Source organism: Plecotus auritus (genome assembly GCF_963455305.1).
Source record: "Plecotus auritus genome assembly, chromosome: 8".
In the NCBI taxonomy this organism is placed as follows: domain Eukaryota; kingdom Metazoa; phylum Chordata; class Mammalia; order Chiroptera; family Vespertilionidae; genus Plecotus; species Plecotus auritus.
The window spans coordinates 85,789,832-85,814,217 of NC_137782.1; the positions used below are offsets into that span (position 1 = coordinate 85,789,832).

The following is a 24,386-nucleotide window of genomic DNA, read 5'->3' on the forward strand; positions in this document are numbered from 1 at the left end:
TAGGATAAATTTAACCAAGAATGTAAAAGATCTGTACTTGGAAAATTACATGACACTGAAGAAAGATAGTGAAGAAGGTACAAATAAATGGAAGCATATGCCGTGTCCATGGGTAAGAAGATTTGACATCAATAAAATGTCCATACTACCCAAAGCAATCTACAGATTCAATGCAATTCCTATCAAGATACAAATGGTGTATTTCACAGAATTAGAACAAATATTCTACAAATTTATATGGAACCATAAAAGACCCCAAACAGCAACAGTGATCTTGATGAAGAAGAACAAAGTTGGAGGAATGATGCTATCTAATAGCAAACCATACTGCAAGGCCATAGCAATCAAAACACCATGGTAGTGACATAAAAACGGCATATAGATCAATGGAACAGAATAGAAAGCCTAGAAATAAACCCACACCTTTATAGTCAATTCATATTTGGCAAAGAAGGCAAAAACATACAATGGGCTAAAGATAGTTTATTCAATAAATGGTGTTGGGAAAATTAAACAGATATGTGCAAAAAATAAAACTAGACCAACTTTTATACCAATCACAAGACTAAACTAAAAAATGGGTTTAAGACTTAAATGTTGGACTTGAAACCATACAAATCCTAGAAGAAAACATAATCACCAGTTGTAGCATTTAACTTGTTTGGGTCTATTGCCTCTTATGAAAAGCTAAGGGAGTTGAAATTTATGAAGTTAAAATTTTCTTCTTATACTAATTACCTCTCTGACTTTATGCTTCTGTTCTTTGCTACACATATATACCTATATGTACACAGAATATATGATTATTATAAAAGAGTAGAACTCAGACTCGTTGGATTTCATTCAGTTGATTGAAGAGAATGAGAAGGGCATGAAGACAGAGGAGGAAGAGAAATAACCCAGGGCAAAGTGGCCTTGACCAATGTAAAATGACCAAGAGGGTTCAATAACTAAACCAGGACTCCCTGAGTTCAGCAGAGGGAAGTTCAAAGTTACACACAGTCTTTATAAAACACACTTGATAAAAAATGTGGATGAGGACATGAGAAATGGGAAGAAGCAGAAATCAAGTCTTTATAAAGCCAAAGTCAAGAATATTAATTTTTGTTTTATATGGTCTTGGCTTATTAAAAAACTGGATTATATTCATAAACCTCTGCTAGTCAATGTGATTACTCAGGAATCTCAGAGACAGAACTACAAGGACGAGGAGAAGAGAATGAAACCAGACAGGACAGAACACACAGGGATGAGGAGGTGGCAAGCCTTAGTCAACGCTGAGGCCCTGGGTGCCTTGGGCATCCCTACCAGCTCTGGCAGTTGATAAGGCTGATCTGAGAAGTGGAGAGCAGTGGGCAGTGCCTAAGGGAGATGACTGCTGGGATCCTGGCTTTCCTCACTGTTGTGTGCCAAGGAGCCTGTACTAACCCACAAGGAAGAAGTGGAGCACCTGGTCTCTCATGGCAGAAGCCAGGACCTGGACACCCAGGGCCCTCAGCCTCCCCCGTGGCTTCCACCTTCCACTGCATCTGGGCTTGTTTCCTAACTGACTGACCGAATCACTTGCAGGTAGACACACAGTTCCCGTAACACCTAGGGCAGACTTCCCGCAGCCTTGCCACTGAATGAGCTAGACTCACTGCCTGATTCTAGGTCAGAATGATCCTGTAGAAAACCTGTAGTGACTCCTTAACTTAGTTTGCCTCCACCCCCTAAAGCAGAACCTAAGATGTGTGTAGAGTCTCCAGGAAGCAGAAGTGATGGAGCAGGTGAGTGTAACCCAGGAGGAAATGCCACCAGAGGGTAGGCGATTGCCGATCCTGACCACACACTGGAGCTCAGCTTCCAGAATTCCTCACAGACGTGCTCACCCAAGGGATGGCAAGCTAGAGAATTTATCTGCCACTTTGCACCCTCCGTTGACTGATGGCTAACTTCCCTGCATGGAACAGATTCTATGGCTTCAGATAAAAACACCCAGAAAAAAAAATGAGAGTCTGGAAGCAGGGGTGTGAGGAGAATGCTGTCCAGACACAGGAAATTGCCCACCACAGCTGGACTAAAACTTGAGCCTGAAACTCACCCCTGAGTCACAGGGGTGTGAGTCAACACCAGATGTCTCTGTTACAGCCAGTTTGGGCCTGATGCCATTGCAGGACAAAGGGCTGGTTTCTAGGAGCTCCTGCAGAAACACCCTGGTTAGATACGGGAAAGTCACTGGACAGGTAAGCAATCCATGTGGTGGGAGGCAAATGGCCAGCTCTTAGAGGACCACAGGCAACAGTTATGGAGTCTAGCTTCCGATGGCTTGGGAAAGCAAGCCCTAGTCACTGAGGTCCTCTGTAGGTAGGACAGGGCCCAAGAGAATACTGTAGCCCACAGTCCTGCAAAAGTTGCGACATGCTCACCTCTGGTTACAGCTCCATGACCAAGAGGAGACATATACTTACAGCTCCACAACCAAGAGGAGACACATACCACAGCAGGTGTGGCCTACAGTGTGTGAATGCAGCAGGGGTGGAGGTAAGTGGTGGAATTGCCTGTGGCTATGCCCAGTATGGGACCCCTGGCCTGTGTGCAGTTTTCAGCTTTGCACCTTCATAGCAACAGGAACAAGGATGAGGTCCACTACCAGTCATGGGAGGTGGTCAGAGGCTGCTATGGCGTTTCCTACGTGGAGCAGAGTTGACCAGGGGACACAGAATGACCATGCCCGCAGGTGACACATGGGGGCTGCGGTGGAGCCAGCGGGGCAGAAGATGTCCTTTGAGCGTTTATTGCAGTCTTTGTTATTCCATCCTGACATCCAGGCAAGAGCTTTTAAATTAGCACAACTTCATAAGCATCAACGATGTAAGGAAGCACATTTTGCCCTCTGGGGAAATTAAGCCATTTAACATTACACACTGACATGCTAATTCCTCAAATAAAAATTCAGCATCTCCTTAAAGGATGCCTTCCCAGAGCCCGTTTCTCTTACAGCCAGGGAACCAGGAATGTCCAGCGTATTACACAGCACCTGCTCCACTTCTGTTTGTTTTTTAAAATACTGTCGCTGTTTTAATACCTCCTTTTGGTAAATGAGGCTGGTGTGTCAGTACAGACTGCTGATGTGTTGCTAAAACTTGAGCCTGAATCTCACCCAAGGAAACCCAGACTGCAGGGGAATTGATAGGAAGTCAGATAGCCACAGTTTGTTGACCAAAAGGGTTAATTCAACAGCAGTCTCCTGTTCAGTACAGGTAACTGCGCAACAACTTCTAGTCTCTCATCTCTCATGCATTCCGAAGGGAAAGGGCCCTCCGTTCCTGAACTGTGTGCATCATCACGCTCGCTGCCAGAGTTTGTTTGTTTTATTGACAGACTATTTGGTCTTACCCTTCTTTGTTTAGAAGATACAACTAAAATTTCAGATCACACTGTAGTTTTCCTTCAAGATTTGTATTTGGTTGGTTGGTTTACTGGCAAGCATCAATGCTGCATTGCTCATCGCTTTCCAGTCTTCACCCAGCTGCTGTGAGACCCCTGGCAAGAACAGCCTTACCTGCACAGGGCTGGGACGGCTCCTTCCCCGTGAGGTAGAAGTATGGGTGCTCTATGGACTCTTTGGCAGTCAGTCTCTGTTCATGGTTGTATTGCAGAAGTTTGTCCAAAAGATCTAGGGCCTCAGGGCTGACGGGGTATCTGTTCTCACTATGCATAAAGTTTTCCCAGCATTCCCATGAATATCACTGAAGGGCAGATCTAGGTATATGCGATACTTCTTCAAATAGCCATACAGCTCATCTGTATCCAGAACCTCGGCAATTCAAACAAGCTGGTGGTAGCTGTCCTGTCCATGTAAGAAGGGTTCTTTCTGAGATCGCTTGCTAGTATATAGCCCGAACGCCACATATCCAAGCTATAATCATGCATCTTATAGTCCACAAGACTCTGGTCCCTTGAAGTACCTGGAGGCCACAAGGGCATTGCAGTCCTGAGCAAGAGGGTAGAACTCTGCCAGACCCCAGTGTATCAGCCGCTGCTTTTCCTGTTGGTGATTCATCCGTCCTGACATTGGGAGGTTTCACATTTCTAAGCACAATTCCCTTGCTGGTCAGTAATCCAGAACTTGAAGTACTTCATCCATATAAAACCAGATATCACAGTCTGTCCAGATCCTTAAAGTTGCTTAAAATCTATATTATTGATATTGATATATTCAAATACCAAAGCCAGAGTCTTAACACAGAGTACTTCACAGTGTTAATCAATTTAATGATATTCCACAGGAAGGTTCTCCAGAATGTTAATCTCTCGTTTTATCTTCTTTATCTTCACTGGCTTAAGAATTCTTACAACCACCATGTTAATAACCTCAAATACTTCATATCCTTTCCCTAGACCAAGTTTTCTAACCATTTGCTAATCACCTAAATTACCTCAGTTTGGGACTTGAGCCTCATCGTAAGCAGGGCTCCTCAGGCCGTTCACCACAGCCTATCCCTGGGCCCTGCAGCCCCTGGAAGGCTGGCAGGGGGCGCCTCAAGACACCCAGGGCAGTGACTAGAAGGCCGGGGCCCTGGGACAGCAGCGGAGGAGGAGGAGCTGGGAGGCAGGTGGGCTGGGGTGGGGCATGGCAGGGAAGAGGGCTAGGCTGCCCTCAAGCTGCGTGGCACCCTAAGAGGGGGTGCTGCAGTGCCACAGGCAGCAGCCCCTACTGGCCAGGAAAGGAGATGCTCTATTTCTGAATTCATTTTGTTTTTTAAGTCATCACCATGCTTCACTTTATATGTAACCTCTGGATTACTTCAAATATGTGCACTTAGTCAAATGCTACTATTCAAATCAAACCATGGGAGCTGAAATTCTCTGGGGTTCCTATTGGGTCTGCATTCATAGGTCGCTGTTAAAGACCATGCAAGTGGGTGTGTGGAAAAGTCACTCTGGAGTGAATCAGGTACACACCACCCTAACCCTGAGCCTACACAAAGTCCAAAAACTATAGGTCTTTCTTCCCACAGTTAAATCCAATCGGCACCATTCCTCTATCTAATATCTCACAATGGGACTGTGCACTAAATTAAAGCTCTTGTGAGTGGTTTGAGGTCCCTGCTCACAGCAGTCACTTTCTTGGCTGATTGGTTTCACAGATGCCCAAGGTAATCTTGCTAGGTTGGATATCTCTCACCCTTTAGCTTTACAACAGCAAGTGAACAAAAGCAGGGTGCTACCTATTCTGTAAACATACACTGCTGGGCCTGCTGGGCCTGCCTTGTGTGCTCTGTGGCCTGTTGCGGAGTGAGTTTGCTGACCTGGAGCAGAGTTGAGGCTGTGATGGAGACAGTTGTATCCTAGTCACCACACCACATGTAGCCCACACAAGATGTCACATTTCTAAGCACATATTATTGTTTGGGAGTAGACAGGATTCTCGTAGAGACCAGTAGAGCCACACAGGAAAGTGTTAACCTAAAAATAAAAAGTCTTTCAAAGTGAGAGGCAACAGAACTTGCAAAGTGAGCGGCAAAGAATAGCTATTTGGGATGCACTGAATCTGGCAGAAGGCCAAATGGTTTTGATGAGGAGACGAAGGCCCTGTGTATTTATGAGAAGAAGGGGACAATTACCTCAATAGAAGGAAGGCACTTCTATCGGTGCAGGTCACATCACACAGTCATTTAATTCTAAGTAATGTTTTTAATTTTGAGTCCAGTAGTCATCAGTCCAGCAGTCCTAACAACTACTTTTTTTGTTATCTTCACAAACAGTTCTTTGGGGCACAATGTTGCTTTAGGCCTGATCCAATAGTTATTTTCCCATGTTTTAACATTCCAAAGGTTTGAGGCATAATATGTGCAGGGCAATTCCTCTGGCATGGCAACTCCAGCTTCTTCTTTTTTTTTTTTTTTTCCATAGAAGAAAAGACAAATTCTTTGGGGTCAAATAACCAAGAGTGGTTTAGCAGAGTGCACAGGTCTGGTCCTGTGATAGACCAGATGTTAATGAGGAATGAGTTAAGGACAGGAAGCACCCTATATCAACGGATGTCAACCGGCAGAGCTAGAAATTAGCAGGAAGTCTGATGTTGACAAAAGCCTCTGTCCTGACAGGCAAGGAGCAGGATTGCTACAAAAAGTGAAAAAGGTTTGATCCTATCATTGGGACCATCCCAGTTTGTTGAGGGCTTAGTGGCTTCCCAGGATGCAGAACTGGGAAAATCCTGGCCAAATCCAGACTCCTAAGTTTTAAGGTCAGCAAACCAGGCAGAAATACTAACCCAGAGCAAAGGGCTCTCCTTTCGCCTGGGCCTAGGAAGCCCAGCATGGCTCCTGGATTCCTGCAGGCAAAGGTGTGCTCCCACTTTAGCTAGTGTCCTTATCCTTGAAGTGCTAAGATCATGGGATTATTTTAGAAAAATTTACTTTGGAAAGCAGCTACTCTAATCTCCTCCCTTTTAGGCCATTATCCTTATTTTAAAGCCTGAGGTTGTTTTATTCCAGGTCAACAAAGCTAAGTAGTGGTGGAGTCAGATCTGGAAAACTAAATGGTTCTGTTTCCACTCCTGTGTTCTTTGTGCTGTAACCTTCCATCTTATAATGTACTAGAGGCCCGATGCATGAAAATTCGTGCAAGAGTAGGCTTTCCTTCCCCTGGCTACCGGCACTGGCTTCCCTCTGGCACCCGGCACCTGGGCTTTCCTCCTCTGGCCACCAGCAGGCACCCGGGACCTAGGCTGCTTCCCTTCTCGGGCTGCCAGCAGGCACCTGGGACCCAGGCTGGCATCCCTCCCGCCCTGGCTTCATCAGAAAGGACATCTGGAATGACGAACAGAAGATGTCTGGTCTAATTAGCATATTACCCTTTTATTATTATAGAAGCTAGTATGGGGCTCATCTGAATGCTGGGTCCATGGGTGTTGAGGGCAGAAGCAAAAGCCTGCTTACCACTTCTGGTTCCCTCCTAGTTTCTAGCCGACACTTAGCAATACCAGGCAGTTCTTAAAGACTGGGGTAGGTTGTTTAAGTAATGAAGATTTAAATACACATGGAAAGAAAAAACAGTGAGGAAGATGTACTTGGAGGTTGTGGCTCTTGAAACTGAACATAGTATTGTAATTTAAACAGTGGGTAGGTAACATTTGGGATATGGGTTCTATTTGAGGGGTTGAGGTGGGAAATGCAGAAAGAGTGTGATGTAGAAAGAGGATTTAGGGTTGAAAAGGTCATGTAGTCATGGCAGAGAGATAGGGGTATTGAAATTGGTAAGCAATGCAGTAACTGGTCCCAGCATTCCATACTGTAGATCCTTGCTCCATACGTTCTGAAAACTTATTCTCAGAACCCCATTTTTAGGGGCTGGCTCCTACCTTCTGCGGCTATCGCTTAATTAAGTATATATTAATCTTCTACTGTGTGCCAGGCATTGTACTGGCACTGGAGGTATGCAGGCAAACAAGTCATAGTCCATGTCCATAAGAGCTCTCATTGTAGATGAAGGAGGACTTAAGTCTGGGATCAATAAATCTTTGCAGGTGACTTCAAAGATCACATAAAATACAGAGGCACAAACTTCCTGTGGGAGACAGGGTATCTTCACAGAGTGGGGGGTCTCTGGGCTGAGTCCTGAATGAATACATGTTCCCAAGATGAAGAGACAAAGTGAAGATTGTTCTTTGTGTAAAGCATAGCTGTTTCTCCATTTCTGGGGACTGAGGCAACCATTTTTCTCCTTCCCCCATATACTGATTAGAAACTCTTAGGACACCTACTATCCTAGCCTCATTCACATACAAGAGTTCAGTGGTGCTACAAAAGCCTTCTCTACTCCCCACTCCTTATGCAGTCTCTGTGGCCATCACCCAGGGTCCCAAGGCAGGGCCTGGAGGGGAGAGCTCCCCAATCAGTCTCCATTAGTTCTCCTCCACATTGATACACACCAGACATCAGTATTCAAACAACATGCCTGCTCTACATGCACCAATAAGTAATTAGAAATAAAATAGGAAAAGTATTCTACTTACAATGAAGACAAATGTATAAACTAGTTAGAAATATGTTTAACAAGAAAGTCCTAGAGCAGGGGTGGGCAAACTTTTTGACTCGAGGGCCACAATGGGTTCTTAAACTGGACCGGAGGGCCGGAACAAAAGCATGGATGGAGTGTTTGTGTGAACTAATATAAATTCAAAGTAAACATCATTACATAAAAGGGTACAGTCTTTTTTTTTTATTTATTTCAATAGTTTTATTCATTTCAAACATTTTAACAAGAGGAATGTAAACACTAATTATTATAATTTGAAACTTCAAAAAATGGAGGAATCATAGCACAATAACATACCTTATGTTGAAGATGGCAAAGGCAAAATAAAATTGCCTAACAAAGGAAAGGTACAAAAGCCTTTCAAATTAAACTTAAATATAATAAAATAATTTAAAACTAAAACAAATAGAAAAGAACAAAATGTGTAAACAGTAAATTAAACATTTTCTTTAGTGCAACTTCCAAATTATGCCCGGGACGTAGATGTAGATGGCAATGTAGACTGGGTTGAAAGGTTTTTGGTCTTTAAAACATCAACTTCGGTGGGAACAGTGTTGTTGGTCTCCTTTTTAGCTAATGCTCTGATACTGTGGTCTCCAGGGGCGTGTCTCCCTACATCACCACGATAACGTGTCTACGCATTCCCAGGTGATGTCGGGGGACGCGTCCGCGGGCATTACAAGGAGCCTCTGGAAGATTGAGAGGTTGTTCCTTCTACTGAATGGGCGGATATAAATCCGCCCACTCAGAAGAAGGAGCTGCGTCTGTGTTTCTTGACGTTGCCATGTTAACACTGCTGCTGGTGTAGGAGTGGAGGGGAGAGCAAGAGAACCCTCTGCTCTTTCGGCTCCGCGGGCCAGATAGAACAGCCAAACGGGCTGGATCCGGCCCGCGGGCCGTAGTTTGCCCACAGCTGACCTAGAGCCTAGATAACTGATATAAGATGTAGAACCTACATCCAAATTTTTATTATAAGATATGAAATAAGAATGAAGCTAAAGGAGGGACACACGTGAGAAGATTTAATGTCACAGTAATATCACATGCTCTCCAAAATAATATGCAAACACTATCATTCTAATTTATATTCCAATGTGGTATTTTATTTGAATTGGATAAAATAAATGACTGTAAAATTTATATGGAAAAATGTGTATGTTTATATTTTTTAAAATAACTATGAGGGTGGTTATATTTTGCCAGTTTTTAGATCCTCAGAACCGTTATAACCAATCATCATGTCAATGGTGGGGCAGAGGAACCCTATGAAAAATTCAGACATCAGTCTCAGTGTATGAGGATTTAATATGGGAAAAACACAATTCAGCAGGAAAACATTAGATTACTAATAAATGGCACTGGCATAAATGTTAGTCTTCTGGAAGAAAATAAAATTAGAGATCTGTTAGCAGTTATACAAACTTAAAATCTAGTCTGATCAAAAGCTTGAATGTAAATAATGGGTAATTAAATTCTTATGAGAAAATCTGGGAACATAGATGCATATTCTATGAGAGAGGCCATTTTAACCACAATGAAACAGAAGATATAAAATAAATAACAGTTGTGTGTTATATAAAACTTTTTAAAAATATATATTTTTATTGATTTCAGAGAGGGAGAGGGAGAGATAAAACATCAATGATGAGAATCATTGATCAGCTGCCTCCTGCATGACCCCTACTGGGGTTGAGCCTGCAACCTGGGCATGTGCCCTGACCAGAATCAAACTGTCCTCTTGGTTCATGGGTTGATGCGCAACCACTGAGCCACACCAGCCAGGCTGTTATATAAAACTTTTTAAAGTATGGGAAAGATGCCATAAAAATACCAACTGAAATAAAGGGCTAATATCCATTTTATAAAGTGAAAGTTTTCAAATGGACAAGAGAAAGAAAACATGGAAAAAATGGAGATAGGAGAAAAACAGATCACTCAAATGGAAACAAATCCAAATGGGCAATGCATATATGAAAATAAGTTCAAATTCACTGATTATCAGAAAAAGGCAAATTTTCTGACAGTAAAAATATCACTTGCCACTTTTGTTAAAATGATTAATACCCCCTTTTGCTGGCATGTTGTTGGGGGAAAGACTTGCTCATATATTGTAAGTGATAATATAAAGTGCCACAGAGACTTTGGAAAATGATATGACAACACCTTTTTAATTATAAAATACACTAGAGGTCCGGGGAGGCAGTCCCTCAGCCTGGCCTGCACCTTCTACAATCTGGGACCTCTCAGGGGATGTCCAACTGCCAGTGCGAGATTGGGCCTAAACCGGCAGTCAGACATCCCTCTCACAATCCAGGACCACTGGCTCCTAACTGCTTATCTGCCTGCCTGCCTGATTGCCCCTAACCACTCACCTGCCTGCCTGATTGACCCTAAACACTCTGTCTGCCTGATAGCCCCTAACCACTCACCTGCCTGCCTGATCTCCCCTAACCGCTTGCCTGACTGCCTGATCACCCCTAACCACTCTGCCTGCCTGCCTGATTGCCCCTAACCACCTCTGCCTGGACGTCCAGAATGATGACCGGAAGGCCATTTGGCTGTTCAGTCTAATTAGCATATTATGCTTTCATTATTATAGATATGCTGCGGTACTATGACAACATTGTTACTGGTTCCTAACATTGAAAACACACTTATGAGTGCACCAAAGACCAATGAAAACAAATCTTCAAGCATCCACACACTGGGATGCAGTGCAGTCATGACAGAGAGGGAAGCAGAGCTATCTATGCTGATATGGAGCCATCTCCAAGGTTTACTGAGGAACAGCACGCAGTGGGGACTCAGCCTGTGCCTGAGCCTGTGTATCTGCGGAAATAGCACCTTGGAAGGGGTCACCGCAAAGGGGTATTGGGGACTTCCTGTGGGAGGAGTGGGATTTTTGGAGGCTAAGAGATTTCATTTTCTATTGCATTTTTCTTTATAATTTCTTTTTTTTTTTTTTTTTTTTACCTTTTGCATGTATTTTTCCCATTAAAACAGTTAATATTTTAAAAGTCTAAATATAAAGGCTAAAAAAATACAGTAAGGAAATATGACTGAAAAGAAACCAGGTCTAAATGAGTCCATTAGAAATGTGAGTGCTGATGAGAGGAGATGCTAGGAAAACATAGATAAGTAGACTGGAGGAGAGCTTTCTGACCTGCTGTGTTTGAGATGGTGCTCACAGCTAGGCATGGCCAGATATCTTTATTCCCCACCACCAGCATGTCATAAATTAAGTAAGCTACGGCAGAAGATGAAATCACCTGAGAAATTCACCAAGGAAGAACATATGGACTGCTGAGGTTAGGATGGTGAGGGTGCCTACAGCACCCAGGTTTCCCCAGGCTTACTGTGTAGGAGTACCTGAGGGGTCTGTACTAACAGTGACAACTCAGAATTTGGGGCTCAGGAGCCCAGCAGCACACTGTGGAATCCAGGTATTTCTAGGGCAACAAGGTGTTTCATGTACACCCACAAAAAGCCCTTTGTCTTTCTTTTGTTGATGTTCACTCTCCACGAAGCTTCTATTTTTTTTGCTGCCAGCAGAACTACAGGATCTTATTTCCAAAACTGTGGCCATTTCCACTCATATCTTGTTTAACCAAGATTCTTATGGAAACACTTCCTATATCTTTTTTCTGCTCTTCCTTTGGGTTGGCATCTTTATCTTAAGGAACTGTATCTTGTACTCACCCAGATTACCTTTCTTTACTTTCCCCAAGTCTACACATTCCTGCTCATCAACTTTTCACTCAGGCCAGGACTTACCTGGATCCCAACCAGGATCCCTGCCTGCTACTCATGTAGTTGTGGGGAGACAAAAGCAAGTGAGTGATCAGAGACATCAGAAAAGTAAGGGCTCCACCAGGGAGGTGGAATTGCACCCCTATGTTCACTTCAGCATTATTCACAGTGGCCAAGACATGGGAACAACCAAAGTGTCCCAAGATAGAGGACTGGATAAAGAAGATGTGGTACATATATACGATGGAATACTTCTCAGCCATAAGAAAGGATGAAATACTGCCATTTGCAACAACATGAATGGACCTTGAGAACATTATGCTAAGTGAAATAAGTCAGTCAGAAAAAGCTAAGAACCATATTATTTCACTCATATGTGGGATATAAAATGGAAACTTGTGAGCACAAACAGCAGTGTACTGGTTGAAAAAAAGGAGCGGGGGAGGAAGTGGCTAGAAGGAGGTTCTAATATGGTGACAGGAGAAGATTTAACTTTGGGTGGCAGGTACACTGAGCAATATACAGATCTTATAACATAGAAACCCACACCTAAAACCTATATGATCATGTTGACCAATGTCATCTCAATAAATTTAATAAAAAAAGAAAATCATTTAAAAAAAGAAACTCAGTTTCAAGGAGAGCTTGGTTTAAAGTTCATGCTTGTGAGATTGAGCCATTGTAGTAAGCAGTTAGCAAAGCACCAGAAATCTTTGAGAGAAGAATCTTGGCTCAGGCCTTAGTCCCAAACCTAGGATGAATGGTAATTAAATAATTTACAGGAACAAGAGTAGATTATTCTTTCAGAGCCAGCCATTAGGAAGATCAGAAAATAAGTGCTGGTATCTTGTTGTCTAGAAGATGTTGGCAGAACTCCATTTTAATATGAGGTTGTTTAAATCCCTTTTCAGGTTGAGAGTAAAGATACAGGAGAAAGGCTGAGATTGATCATATAATGGAAGAGTGAGAGAATGAGAGATGGCATCATTTTTCTAAAGCTGTTCAAATAGTAGAATCAGAAGCACAGGCAGAATACTTAGCCTTAGATAAGGAGGGTGTTGGGATATATCTTGCAACAAAAGAGAAGGCTTTGCAATTGAAGAAATTTAAAGGGACCCCTATATTTTTCACCAATATTCTCTGTGAAATTAGATCCAGGCTCACTTTTTTAAAGAAAAATTATTTTTATTGATTTCAGAGAGGAAGGGAGAAGGAGAGAGAGACAGAAACATCAATGATGAGAGAGAATCATTGATCGGCTGCCTCCTGCAGGGAATCGAACTGTGACCTCCTGGTTCATAGGTGGACACTCACCACTGAGCCATGCCAGCAGGCAATCCAGGCTCACTTTTATTGAGAGATGAGGATGATGAGTTTTAGACCAGCATTCCTAAAACTTTAATGTGCAATCAGGTCACCTGGGATCTTGCTAAAATGCAAAATCATTTTCAGTAGGTCTGACTGAGGCTTGAGATTCTGCATCTTTAAGAAGCAAGCAGGTGCTGCCATTCTACTTGCTAAATAGGAAGGAGTAGAATTCCCTTTTTGTCCTAAATTGGAGGTGAGTAAAAGGATAGCCCAGTGCCATCAAAGGCCTGTCTGAGGTGGGAAAAGGTATATTGTAATGATTTGGTTGTCAGTTTTATGTGATAATATGTAGTGCCCCCTGCCTCATCAATAATTCACACCCAAGGCACTTATGCAGAAACCCGGTGTGTAGATGGATTCATGATGGAAGGCGTTGGAAAACCATGAGGCACTGAGAATGAGCTGCTGTTCCTCCCTCTGAGCTCCAGGACCAGGAGTGGTCGGAAACCTGTCTAAACTGTGAGCATTCAGAACAGAGACTTGGTTGCTGCTGATCTAGAGGAGGTACAGAACTGGGGAGGGGACTGAAAGGATGAGAAAGGCAGTAAATTCAATGCTGTGTTTGGCCAACGTGGAAGAAAAGGTCTGAGAAAAAAAATTAAAGGTTGGTATATTTCAGATTTTAAGCTTTACCTATTATATTTATAACACACTTTATCATCACACTGCTGATTTTCATTTTATTAAAGTTTCAAAATTGTGTATTCGTTATTGTGGTCTTTCCTTTTGTAGCTAATTCTATTACTATAACAACAAAGCCATTACTTTCTTCCCCAGTGAGCATTAATATATTATTCTGACTTTATAAAATATTTTTTAATTTTAAAATTTAATGATTTAATCTACAGGAGATTTATTGTGGAATTTGGAAAAATAAGTTAGCTACCATTTCTTGTTTTATCACTTATGCTGATTAATCTATTTGTAATTAGACACTGGAGATTTACAGTCTGTATTTCTTGTCTTCCATTTAAACGTATTGAAATAAATTCTCTGTATTACCTTTGAAAAATATAGTCTTGTGCTAATAGCTTTAGAAGAGACTTCTTTCTTCATCACTGTTTACATAAGTGTTCATTAAACAAATATCATGGAGTACCTGCTATGTGTGGGAACTGTCCAACATGCTGGAGCTGCATCCTTAAAAATAATGCCCTGCTCAGTGGACGCTTCAACAAGAGACTCCTCCAAAGACATGGTTCTGTCCTGAAACATTTCTATGTGTTAGCTACATCTTTTGTCCCACCATTGGTAGTAATAGCATCTCTTTCACTAGGAAAATGTCCTGACTTGGGCAATAATTTTATGGGGACTTGGTGTTTCAAATACAAATCTGAACTTCAGGAGCTGAGGGTTCTGCCTGAAGTCTCCCAAACCCAGCTCACCAGAGAAAACAGCAGGGATAAACAACATGGGGCTTCTCAAAGAGGTCCTCAGAGGCAAATTCTCTCTCTGGAGACACGCCATCTGTCTCCAAGGTAAGGAGCTTGCGCAGTTTGGGGGACTCTACAAGCTATAACACAGAAGCACTCTTGTTCATGAAGAACTATATCTCAAAAATAGCAAATAATACTTGGCTTCGCAAATCTCAGCACAATTCTCAAACGTCATTTTGTTTAGCCTCACAATAATCCTATGGATGGAAAATAAGTCCTCACGAGGCCCAAGGTCACCCAGCAAAGTGGCTAAATGCCAACCTTGAGCAGAAATCACTGGATCCATGTCCTGTGTCCTCCCTGCTACTGGCCACAGCTGCAGGGCTGGAATTTGAAGGACAAGGAAGCTGCAGTGAGATGTCAGTCATCAGATCCTCCTTTCTCTCTATTAACATCTGACAGTCAATTAATCTTCCAAATATTTTGTCCAGGGAGAGGAATGTACATAATGAAGCCAAAGATAACCACATGAAGTATACACAAGGTCCCAATTCCTGCAAATGCTTGGCTCTGCCTTTGATTCAGGTGGGAAAACCCATAGTTGTGTTGTTGTTTATATATATGCCAAATGGGAGATATTAAGCAGTAAGGCAGGCTTCTGGATACAAATAATTAAAATGTGATTCTGTGTTGTTCATTAGTGGGCCTCAGTGCAGGGAAGCAAGACTTATTTGCCTTCCTCAGCCCTGCAGAATTTATTGGTTATGAAAAGATATTTGGCACCAATTAACTTATTGGAAAAACGGCATGGAGACAGAGCTCTTGCTCACACCTGAGTGTTCGTGTGAATGAAGTGCTGCTGGAGGTTACAGGATTGGGTCAACCTATTTGGGCAGGCGTGAGTGCAAGCAATTGGTTTCCAGTGGGGAAAATGGTCTCTAAAGGCTGTGAGGTAACTTGAAAGTAAAACTAATCAAATAAATTCCAGTGACCTCCAAAGTTTGCAGAACACAAAGTACTATTCTTGGAAGATGCCAACAAATGAAGTCAGCTGCTCCCCAGGCTTTATGCAGGCATCCCTTCCATGGCTGATGCTTTTGGAAACTGGTAGAAATGGGTTAAAGCTACAGGTTATCCATTAGCTAGTCAGGCAGTATGCATATGTGACGTGCCAACTGCCTATTCTGCCTGGACTGGGCATTGTGGGATAAAGAAATATGAAGGCTCTCAAGGGCTTAAATTTAGTGGGTAGGAAAGTCATGTACTACCATTTAAGTCACTGAGAAATCACTGCTAATGGATGGTGTGGCTGAGGCTCAAAGGCTGCGGCTGTCCAGGGTCTGGGAGATAGGCCACTGAGCGCTGAGAGGAAGTTATTAAAAAAAATAACTGTATTGAAGTTTGGACCTGAGGATACTGAATAATCTATAATAATAAAAGCATAATATGCTAATTAGACAGGACAGCTGAATGACCTTCCGGATAAAGCCGGGGCTGCGAGGGCTGAGCCCCTTGCACGAATTTCGTGCATCGGGCCTCTAGTGCTAAATAAGGACAGTCAGTTGCCCCATTAGTCTGATTATTTAAAAAATAAAACAAACACCCTGTCTTCCATGCTGCATTTAGGAGAGGCTAAGTCATGAAGTGGGCTAGGATTCAGAGTCAGACTGAGCCAGAATGAATGTGGCAGCCCAGCACTTCTTCAGGCTGGTTGCTTATACCCTCTGGGCCTTAGTTTCCTTGTCTGTAAAATGTTGAGTAATAGTATCTGCCAACAGGGTTGTCACAGTGGTAAGCGAGCAAACACATGCAAAATTCTTAAAGCAGTGTCTGGTACACAGTACACCACTCAAAATTGCAATTTATAATTTAGAGAAAGAAGATTTAACTAAATTAGTTAGAGAAAAATTAAAGAATGAAGGGAATGAATAACAACAAAATAAAGGTGTCAGAGTCCTTGCAGCCCTATCCACGAGAGAACAGAGCCTGTCCCAGAAAGTGTTCTATTCAGTGGGGTTTTCCCAGAACCCAAGTTAGTTTCCTTGTTTTGCTCACCACTCAGCAAGTCTCTGACAAGGGGATCATTTGAGACTCATCACAGATGTCATGATCCCTAGAAAAGAATACGCTCCATCTGGAATCGGCAGATTGGCATTTCAGCATACACCTGTAAGCTTGCCCATTGCAAACCTGGACCCAACACTGACCTGATCCATCATCAACGATATCTGCAGACAGGCTCTGATTGAAAGAGGGGAATATGGACCCTGGGGGCTGAGGCGGGGCGGGGAGGGAAAGACACCTACTAAAAATGGCTCCTATGGCTAACTGGTCTCAAATTAAAAAAAAAAAAAGCCTAGCAGCCATTTCTACACAAGGGCCTCTCTTGAAAACTGCACTTCTGGGAGGAACTTGCACTGAACTGCCGGCATGCACTGTGTTCTAGCCATCTGAGCCAGCCCTCATAGCGGAGTTCCTGGATATAGAACTTGGGCTTTCCCCATCCAGTCTATATAAGCCAGCTCCCCTCTGGCACTTTCCATTTTCATGGAAGATGGAAGACTGTGATCCCCCAGCTGATCTGAAACACCAAAGATGGCTCACCAGAGCAGAGTGGAGCAGAACAGCTCAAGCCAGAGTATACTGGCCCAGATAGGAGTTGAGCTAAGCTGAGCTGAGCAGAGCAGACCAGCACAGTGCAAAGCAAACTAGCATGGAGCAAAGCAGAGAAGACCAGGGAGGTGCAGAGCAGAGCTGTCCAGGCAGATAGGGGCCTGACCCCAGGAATGCCTGGTCCTAGGCCTGCCTCACAACTGAGCTGTAACAAAATTGAGCTCTTCCACAGCTTTAATATTTATATAGCCATGCTATATCATCACAATTGAGTTATTTGGCAGTGAATAAAATTTCCATCTTCCCTTCACTCCAAATTAAGGATTCCTGTTGGCATTGAATTGGTGCCAACAACCAATGGTTGACAATGTGTAAAAAAATATTTCATCCTAGATTTTCAATGAGCATCATAAAGTGCTAATAAACTTGATCTTTATTTGAAGAAAGCCAAAGTTTGAGATTTTCATTGATTTAGGAGACTGAACTCTTTGACCCCTGACCTCCAATGGCTTCCCATAACTGCTACAGTAAGGACCACAACCATACCTTGTCCAGAAGGTGCTTTGTGAATTAGACTCTGGCTACATGGCTAACCCCACTTGTTGCTACTCTCCCCCTCTCCTCTGCTGTGGTCTCAGAGAGAGAGCTGAGAATTCAGCCTTCTAGCTTCTTCTCAAACACAAATATTCCAACCTCCTTCAGTGGCCTTTACCCTCTGCCTTCTTCACTCAGTGTCTGTACAGAATCTTCCTTGGGGTGTCCTTAAACCTCTCCACCAAAATGGTGCCACCACTCCCATAGCCTCAATTCTCCACGACTTTACTTCTATTTGTTAGTATTGCCCATCTCCTTGTTTGTCCATCATATTGCATGAGCTAGATTTAATATGGTGTGAGCACCAAATAAATTCACTTTACCTCACCATTAACCCCAAATTCCATCAATCCCTGAGTTCCAAGCTTTCTCCTGCGTCTAGCTTGGTGTAGACACAGGCATGAATGCTTGGAGTTGGATGGCCAGTATTATTGGCATCTCTATATTTATTAGCTGCTCCTTAATCCCTAAATTGCTAGCAGATATTCATGACCCTTGGGGGTAAAAGAAGGGTAAGGAGAAAGACTCCCATTTAATAGGCACAGGATGGCTGGCTCCATCACTTATGGAAAATGTTGTGGGTACTTCTGAGACCTTCATGCTAGGAATTTCTCACTAGATTTCTAATCATATAAACTACGCTTTCTCCATATATGACAAATTGCTTTAAAAAAATTTTTTTATAAAATTTTGTCACATTCCACATTCCATCCTGGGATTCCTCTAACCTCCTAAATGCTTTTTTAAATTTGTATTTATTAGGTTTTAATCTTTGTGCTGTAAACATTAATGAGTTTGAATAAACGCATATGTCATACATACAGAATAGTTTCACCACCCTAAAAATCTCCTGTGCTTCACTTGTTTAACTCTCCTTCCCAAGTCTATAGTTTACACTAGGGCTCACTCTTAGCATTGTACATTGTATGGGTGTGGACAAATGTATAATGACATGTATCCACCGTTTTAGTATCATACAGAGTAGTTACAATGCCCTAAAAATCCTCTATTCATTCCCCCACTCTCACCCCAAATCACTGGTAACCACTGATCATTTTACCTTCTCTATAGTTTTGCCTTTCCCAGAAAGTCATATAACTGGAATTATACAGTATGTGGCCTTTTCAGCCTTTCCTCTTTCACTTGGCTGTTGTACTTAAAATTCATTCATGTCTTTTCATGGCTTGATAGGTCATTTCTTTTTATTACTGAATAGTCTTTCATTGTATGGATGTACCACCGTTTATTTATTCATTTTCCTTTTGAAGGATATCTTGCTTACTTCCAGTGTTTGGTGATTGTGAATAAGACTGGTCTAAACATTCACATGCACATTTTTATGTGCAAACATAGTTTTCAAATAAATTGGGTAAATACCTAGAAATGAAATTCCTGAATCATATGGTAAGACAATGTCTACCTTGTAAGAAACTGCCAAACTTTGCATTTCCACTAACAATGAACGGCAGTTCTTATGTTCCACATCCGCATCATAAATTAGTATTGTCAGTTTTATTTAAATTTTAGAACTCTAATAGGTATGTAGTAGCATCTTGTTTTAATTTGCAATTCTCTAGTGACAAATAATGTTGAGCATCCTTTTTTCATTATTTTTTATCTTTCAATTACAGTTGACATTTAAAATTATATTAGTTTCAGGTGTACAGCATAGTGGTTGGACATTTATACAACTTATGAAGTGATTCCTCAATAAGTTGAGTACCTCCAAAAACATATATAGTTATTAAAATATTATTAATTATATTCCCTGTGATATACTTTATATCCCAGTAAGTATTTTGTAACTGCCAATCTGTACTTCTTAATCCCTTTATCTTTTTCATCCAGCCCCCAAATCCCTTTCTACCTGGCAACTCTCAGTTTGTTCCCTTTATCTATGATTAATTTCCATTTTGTTTGTTTGTTTATTTATTTATTTATTTATTTATTTATTTATTTATTTCCATTTTGTTTGTTTATTTTTTTTTTAGATTCTACTTTTAAGTAAAAATATATGGTACTTATTTTTCTCTGTCTGACTTATTTTACTTAGCATAATACACTGTAGATCCATCTTTGTCACAAATGACAAGATTTCACTCTTTTTTATGGCTGAGTAATTTCCCATTGTATATATATGGGAAATATATATGTTATTATTTATTTGTCTACTGATGGACACTTAGGTTGCTTCCATATCTTGGCTATTGTAAATAATGCTGCAATGAACATAGAGATGCATATGTCTTTTCAAATTTGTATTTGGGGTTTTTTCAGATAATTACTTAGAAGCTAGGTTTTTCTTTGTCTCTTGTTAATAGCCTTTGTTTTAAAGTCTATTTTGTCTGGTATAAATATTACTACCCCAGCTTTTTTTGTTGTTTCCATTTGCATGAATTATCTTTTTCCATTCCTTTACTTTTAGTCTGTGTGTGTATTTCAATCAGAAATGAATCTCTGTTTGGTAACATATGTATGGGTCTTGTTTTCTTATCCATTCAGCCACCCTATGTCTTTGTTAGAGCATTTAATTAATTTACAGTTAAAGTAAGTATTGATAGGCATGTACTTATTGCTATTTTATTATTTATATTTTCGAACTGTTTTTCTTTTTCTTAAAATCTCTTTAAGATTGTGTGTGTGTGTGTGTGTGTGTAATACTGGTTTGATGGTGATAAATTCCTTTGACTATTTCTTGTCTGGGAAGCTCTTTATCTTTCCTTCAATTCTAAATGATAGTCTTGCTGAATAGAGTAATCTTGGTAAGTCTGTGCTTTTCATCACTTTGAATATTTTGTACCAACCTCTTCTTACCTGCAAAGTTTCTGTTGAGAAGTCAGCTGACAGTATTATGGAAGCTACCTTGTAATTAACTATCTGCTTTTCTTTTGCTACTTTTAAGATTCTTTTTGTCTTTAACCTTTGACATTTTAATTATGATGTGTCTTGGTGTGGGGCTTTTTTAGCTCATTGTATTTGGGACTCTGTGTTTACTGGACTTTTATGTCTATTTCCTTTGCTCAAATAGGGAAGTTTTCAGTTATTATTTCTTGCTCTCTCTTTTCTCCTTTTGGTACCCTTATAATGAAAATGTTCTGTGCTCAAAATTGTCTTAGAGGTCCTTTAAACTATCCTCATTTAATTTTTTTTCTTTTTGCTATTCCAATTGGGTGTTTTTTACAACCTTGTCTTCCAGATTGCTGATTTGGAACATGGAAGGTTTGCTTAAAGAAGTGACATCTGAACTATCTTTTAAAGGAAGAACAAAAATTTATACTTCATTAAAAAGTGAGGGACATGAAAGTTGAAAAGAGGCAGAGGAAATAGTATCTGACAAGGAAGAGAAAAGAGAAAAAAACAGTATTCTTGTCCTATATTCAGGGAAGAACAAGAAAATTTATCTGGAGTAAAGAATTCATGTAAAAAGTGGTAAAAGGTGACCATGTAAAATTAATGCATGGCCAAATAATTGAAAGTCTTATACTAGTACTAGAGGCCTGGTGCACGAAATTCGTGCATGGGGGAGGAGGGTGTCCCTCAGCTCAGCCTTCACCCTCTCCAATCTGGGACCCCTCGAGGGATGTCCAACTGCCCGTTTAGGCCCGATCCCAGCCTGAACTTCACATTCCTGAAACCCTGAAAGGTCCTCTTCTGGTTTGAGCTTCTGCTTCCTTGCCTCATCTAATCAGCTGGCTACAGTTAAGTAAGGAGGGAACTGGAAAAGAAGTAAAGAGGGAGCTGCAATGAATGTGAGGAAGCATCAGAGATTTGGCCATCTCCTCTCCCCCTTTTCTTAGCTGGTCCCAGGGTAGGATACTCCATGTTGCAAGGAACGACAAAATCATGTTCCACTCCACCATGATTGAGTGTTGACCTATGAACCAGGAGAACATAGTTTGATTCCTGGTCAGAGCACATACCCGGGTTTAGGCCCCCAGTGGGGATCGGGCCTAAATGGGCAGTCGAACATCCCTCTCACAATCCAGGACTGCTGGCTCCCAACTACTCACCTGCCTGCCTTCCTGATTGCCCCTAACCGCTTCTGCCTGCCAGCCTGATCACCCCCTAACCACTCCCCTGCCAGCATGATTGATGCCTAACTGCTCCCCTGCCAGCCTGTTTGCCCCTAACTGCCCTCCCCTGCAGGCCTGGTCACCCCTAACTGCCCTCCCCTGCAGGCCTGGTCCCCCCCAACTGCTCTCCCCTGCAGGCCTGGGTCCCTCCCAACTGCCTTTCCCTGCAGGCCTGGTGGCCCCCAACTTCCCTCCTCTGTAGGCTTGATCACCCCTAACTGCCCTCCCTTGCAGGCCATCTTGTGGTGGCTATCTTGTGTCCACATGGGGGCAGGATCTTTGACCACATGGGGGCAGTCATCTTGTGTGTTGGACTGATGATCAATCTGCATATTACTCTTTTATCAGATAGGATAGAGGCCTGGTGCACGGGTGGGGGCCAGCTGGTTTGCCCTGAAGGGTGTCCTGGATCAGGGTGGGGGTTCCCTTGGGGCGTGGGGTGGCCTGGGTAATGGGCCTATGGTGGTTTGCAGGCCGGCCACGCCCCCTGGCGAACCAAGCGGAGGCCCTGGTATCTGGGGTTTATTTATCTTCTACAATTGTAACTGTAACCTGGAGTAGAACCAAGCCTTCTGCTTGCTCCATGGCGGCAGCCATTTTTTTTTTTTGGATTTTTGTATCTTCTGTAATTGAAACTTTGTAGCCTTAAGCAGAGGCCTGGGCAGGCCAGGGTGTGTGGAAAGCTTGGCTTCCTCCATCACTGGGGGCAACCCTAGCCTCCTGCTCTTTCCAGCTCCATGGCTGCTGCCATTTCTGTTTGGATTTATATATCTTCTTTCATTGAAACTTTGTAGCCTTGAGTGGAGGCCTAGGCCGGCAAGGGCAGGCGGAAAGCTTGGCTTCCTCCATGGCTGGGGAAACCCAAGCCTCCCTCCTGCTCTCTGTGGCCATAGCCATCTTGGTTAGGTTTATTTGCATATTCGCTCCTGATTGGCTGGGGGGTGTGGCTTGTGCGCAAGGCTTGTGGGTGTAGTGGAGTGATGGTTAATTTGCATATTACTCTTTTATTATATAGGATATCAATGTTAGGGGGAATGGAGATTCATTGAAGGTTGCTGTGAGGATTAATTTTATGTGTCAGCTTGACTGGCATAAGGGATGCCCAGAGAGCTAGTAAGAAATCATATTTCTGGGCATTACTGGAAGGAATTAAAATTAGATTCAGTAGACTGAGTAAAGAGATCCACTTTCGTCAATGTAGGTGTTATCATTCAATCCATTTGAGGGCTCAAAGGGAACAAAAAAGTGAAAAGAGAGCAAATTCTGATTCTCGAGCTAGGATAACCACCTTCTGCCCTTGGATATCTGAGTTTCTCATTCTTGGGCCTTCAGACTCTGGGATCTACTAGTACAACAGCAGTGCCCTGGTTCTCAGGCCTTCAGATTCAGGCTGAATTTCCCACTGGCTTTTCTGTTTTACAGCTTGCAGATGGCAGATTATGGGACTTCTCAACGTCCATAACTGTGTAAGCCAATTCCTTATATATAACCTTGGTCCTGACTAATTAACAGAGATGAGGAACAGGGTAGTGACAACATGAACTGAAAGGAATAGGGCCCAGAAAAAGACAAACAAATTAGTCAGTGAAATGGTACATATTGAGCAGTTAGTCTGAACCAAGCACCAGCCTGCAAACCAGCAATGTGTTATAAATGAGAACCAATGCCTCTGGTTTGTCAAATTCAGGGTCAAGTTAGAATCTATGGTCCTCAAATAAGTGATTATGATGGTCTTGCAAAATAACTGAGAAAAAGAAACATGGTCTAGGGACAATCAGAAGGTAGGGTGAATGACAGCATATAGAACAAAACAGAGACCAAGGATGAGAAGTTTCTGGAGTGGGCCAAATGGGTGTCAAGATACAAGCTGGAGGATAAATGTTGGAAGGAAGAGTTAAGGAGAAAAAAAGGAGCAGGTGGTGGATCTGTGTCAACTAGATAAGAAGTCACTTGAAGAGCAGTGAGTCAACCAAACAAGAATTGATGGTATATTCAACCATAGAGAGCGAGAAAAAAACATTATTTTTATCCATAATACAGGAGCAAAAACACATTTAAAGATACATAACAGAGCAAAGGGCAATAAGTGATTTTCATAGTGTTCAGACTTATAAAATCTATGGCTAGCCTGCCAACCGGCTAATGTTTCCTCCACTCATCCTCACCAGCCCATTCCCCAACCAACTGAAATGTGATATGTGGTTTTTCACTTTCATGTGAAAATTCCAAGAAGGTAAAGCATGAGTACCAAACTTATTTTCCACATAAGCTAATTAAAAGGTGCATATGGCAAATGAGAGTCAAGGTTTAAGCACTTAAATCTGTGATATTAGTTACCACTCCATAGTCAGTCCTAAGTGACTTGAGGGTGAATGAAGGCCGAGCCCAGAAGAGACCCAGGGCAGTTCAGCCTGAACTTCACATTCCTGAAACCCTGAAAGGTCCTCTTCTGGTTTGAGCTTCTGCTTCCTTGCCTCATCTAATCAGCTGGCTACAGTTAAGTAAGGAGGGAACTGGAAAAGAAGTAAAGAGGGAGCTGCAATGAATGTGAGGAAGCATCAGAGATTTGGCCATCTCCTCTCCCCCT

The 24,386-nt window shown here is 42.2% G+C and overlaps 1 pseudogene across 1 annotated transcript; it reads right to left on the reverse strand.

Annotated features, from left to right (window-relative positions):
• Positions 1-3,503: 3,503 nt before the first annotated feature.
• LOC308256605 (casein kinase II subunit alpha'-like) lies at positions 3,504-4,401 on the reverse strand (annotated as a pseudogene). The gene has a single exon. The product of its transcript is annotated as a casein kinase II subunit alpha'-like (transcript).
• Positions 4,402-24,386: the final 19,985 nt, after the last annotated feature.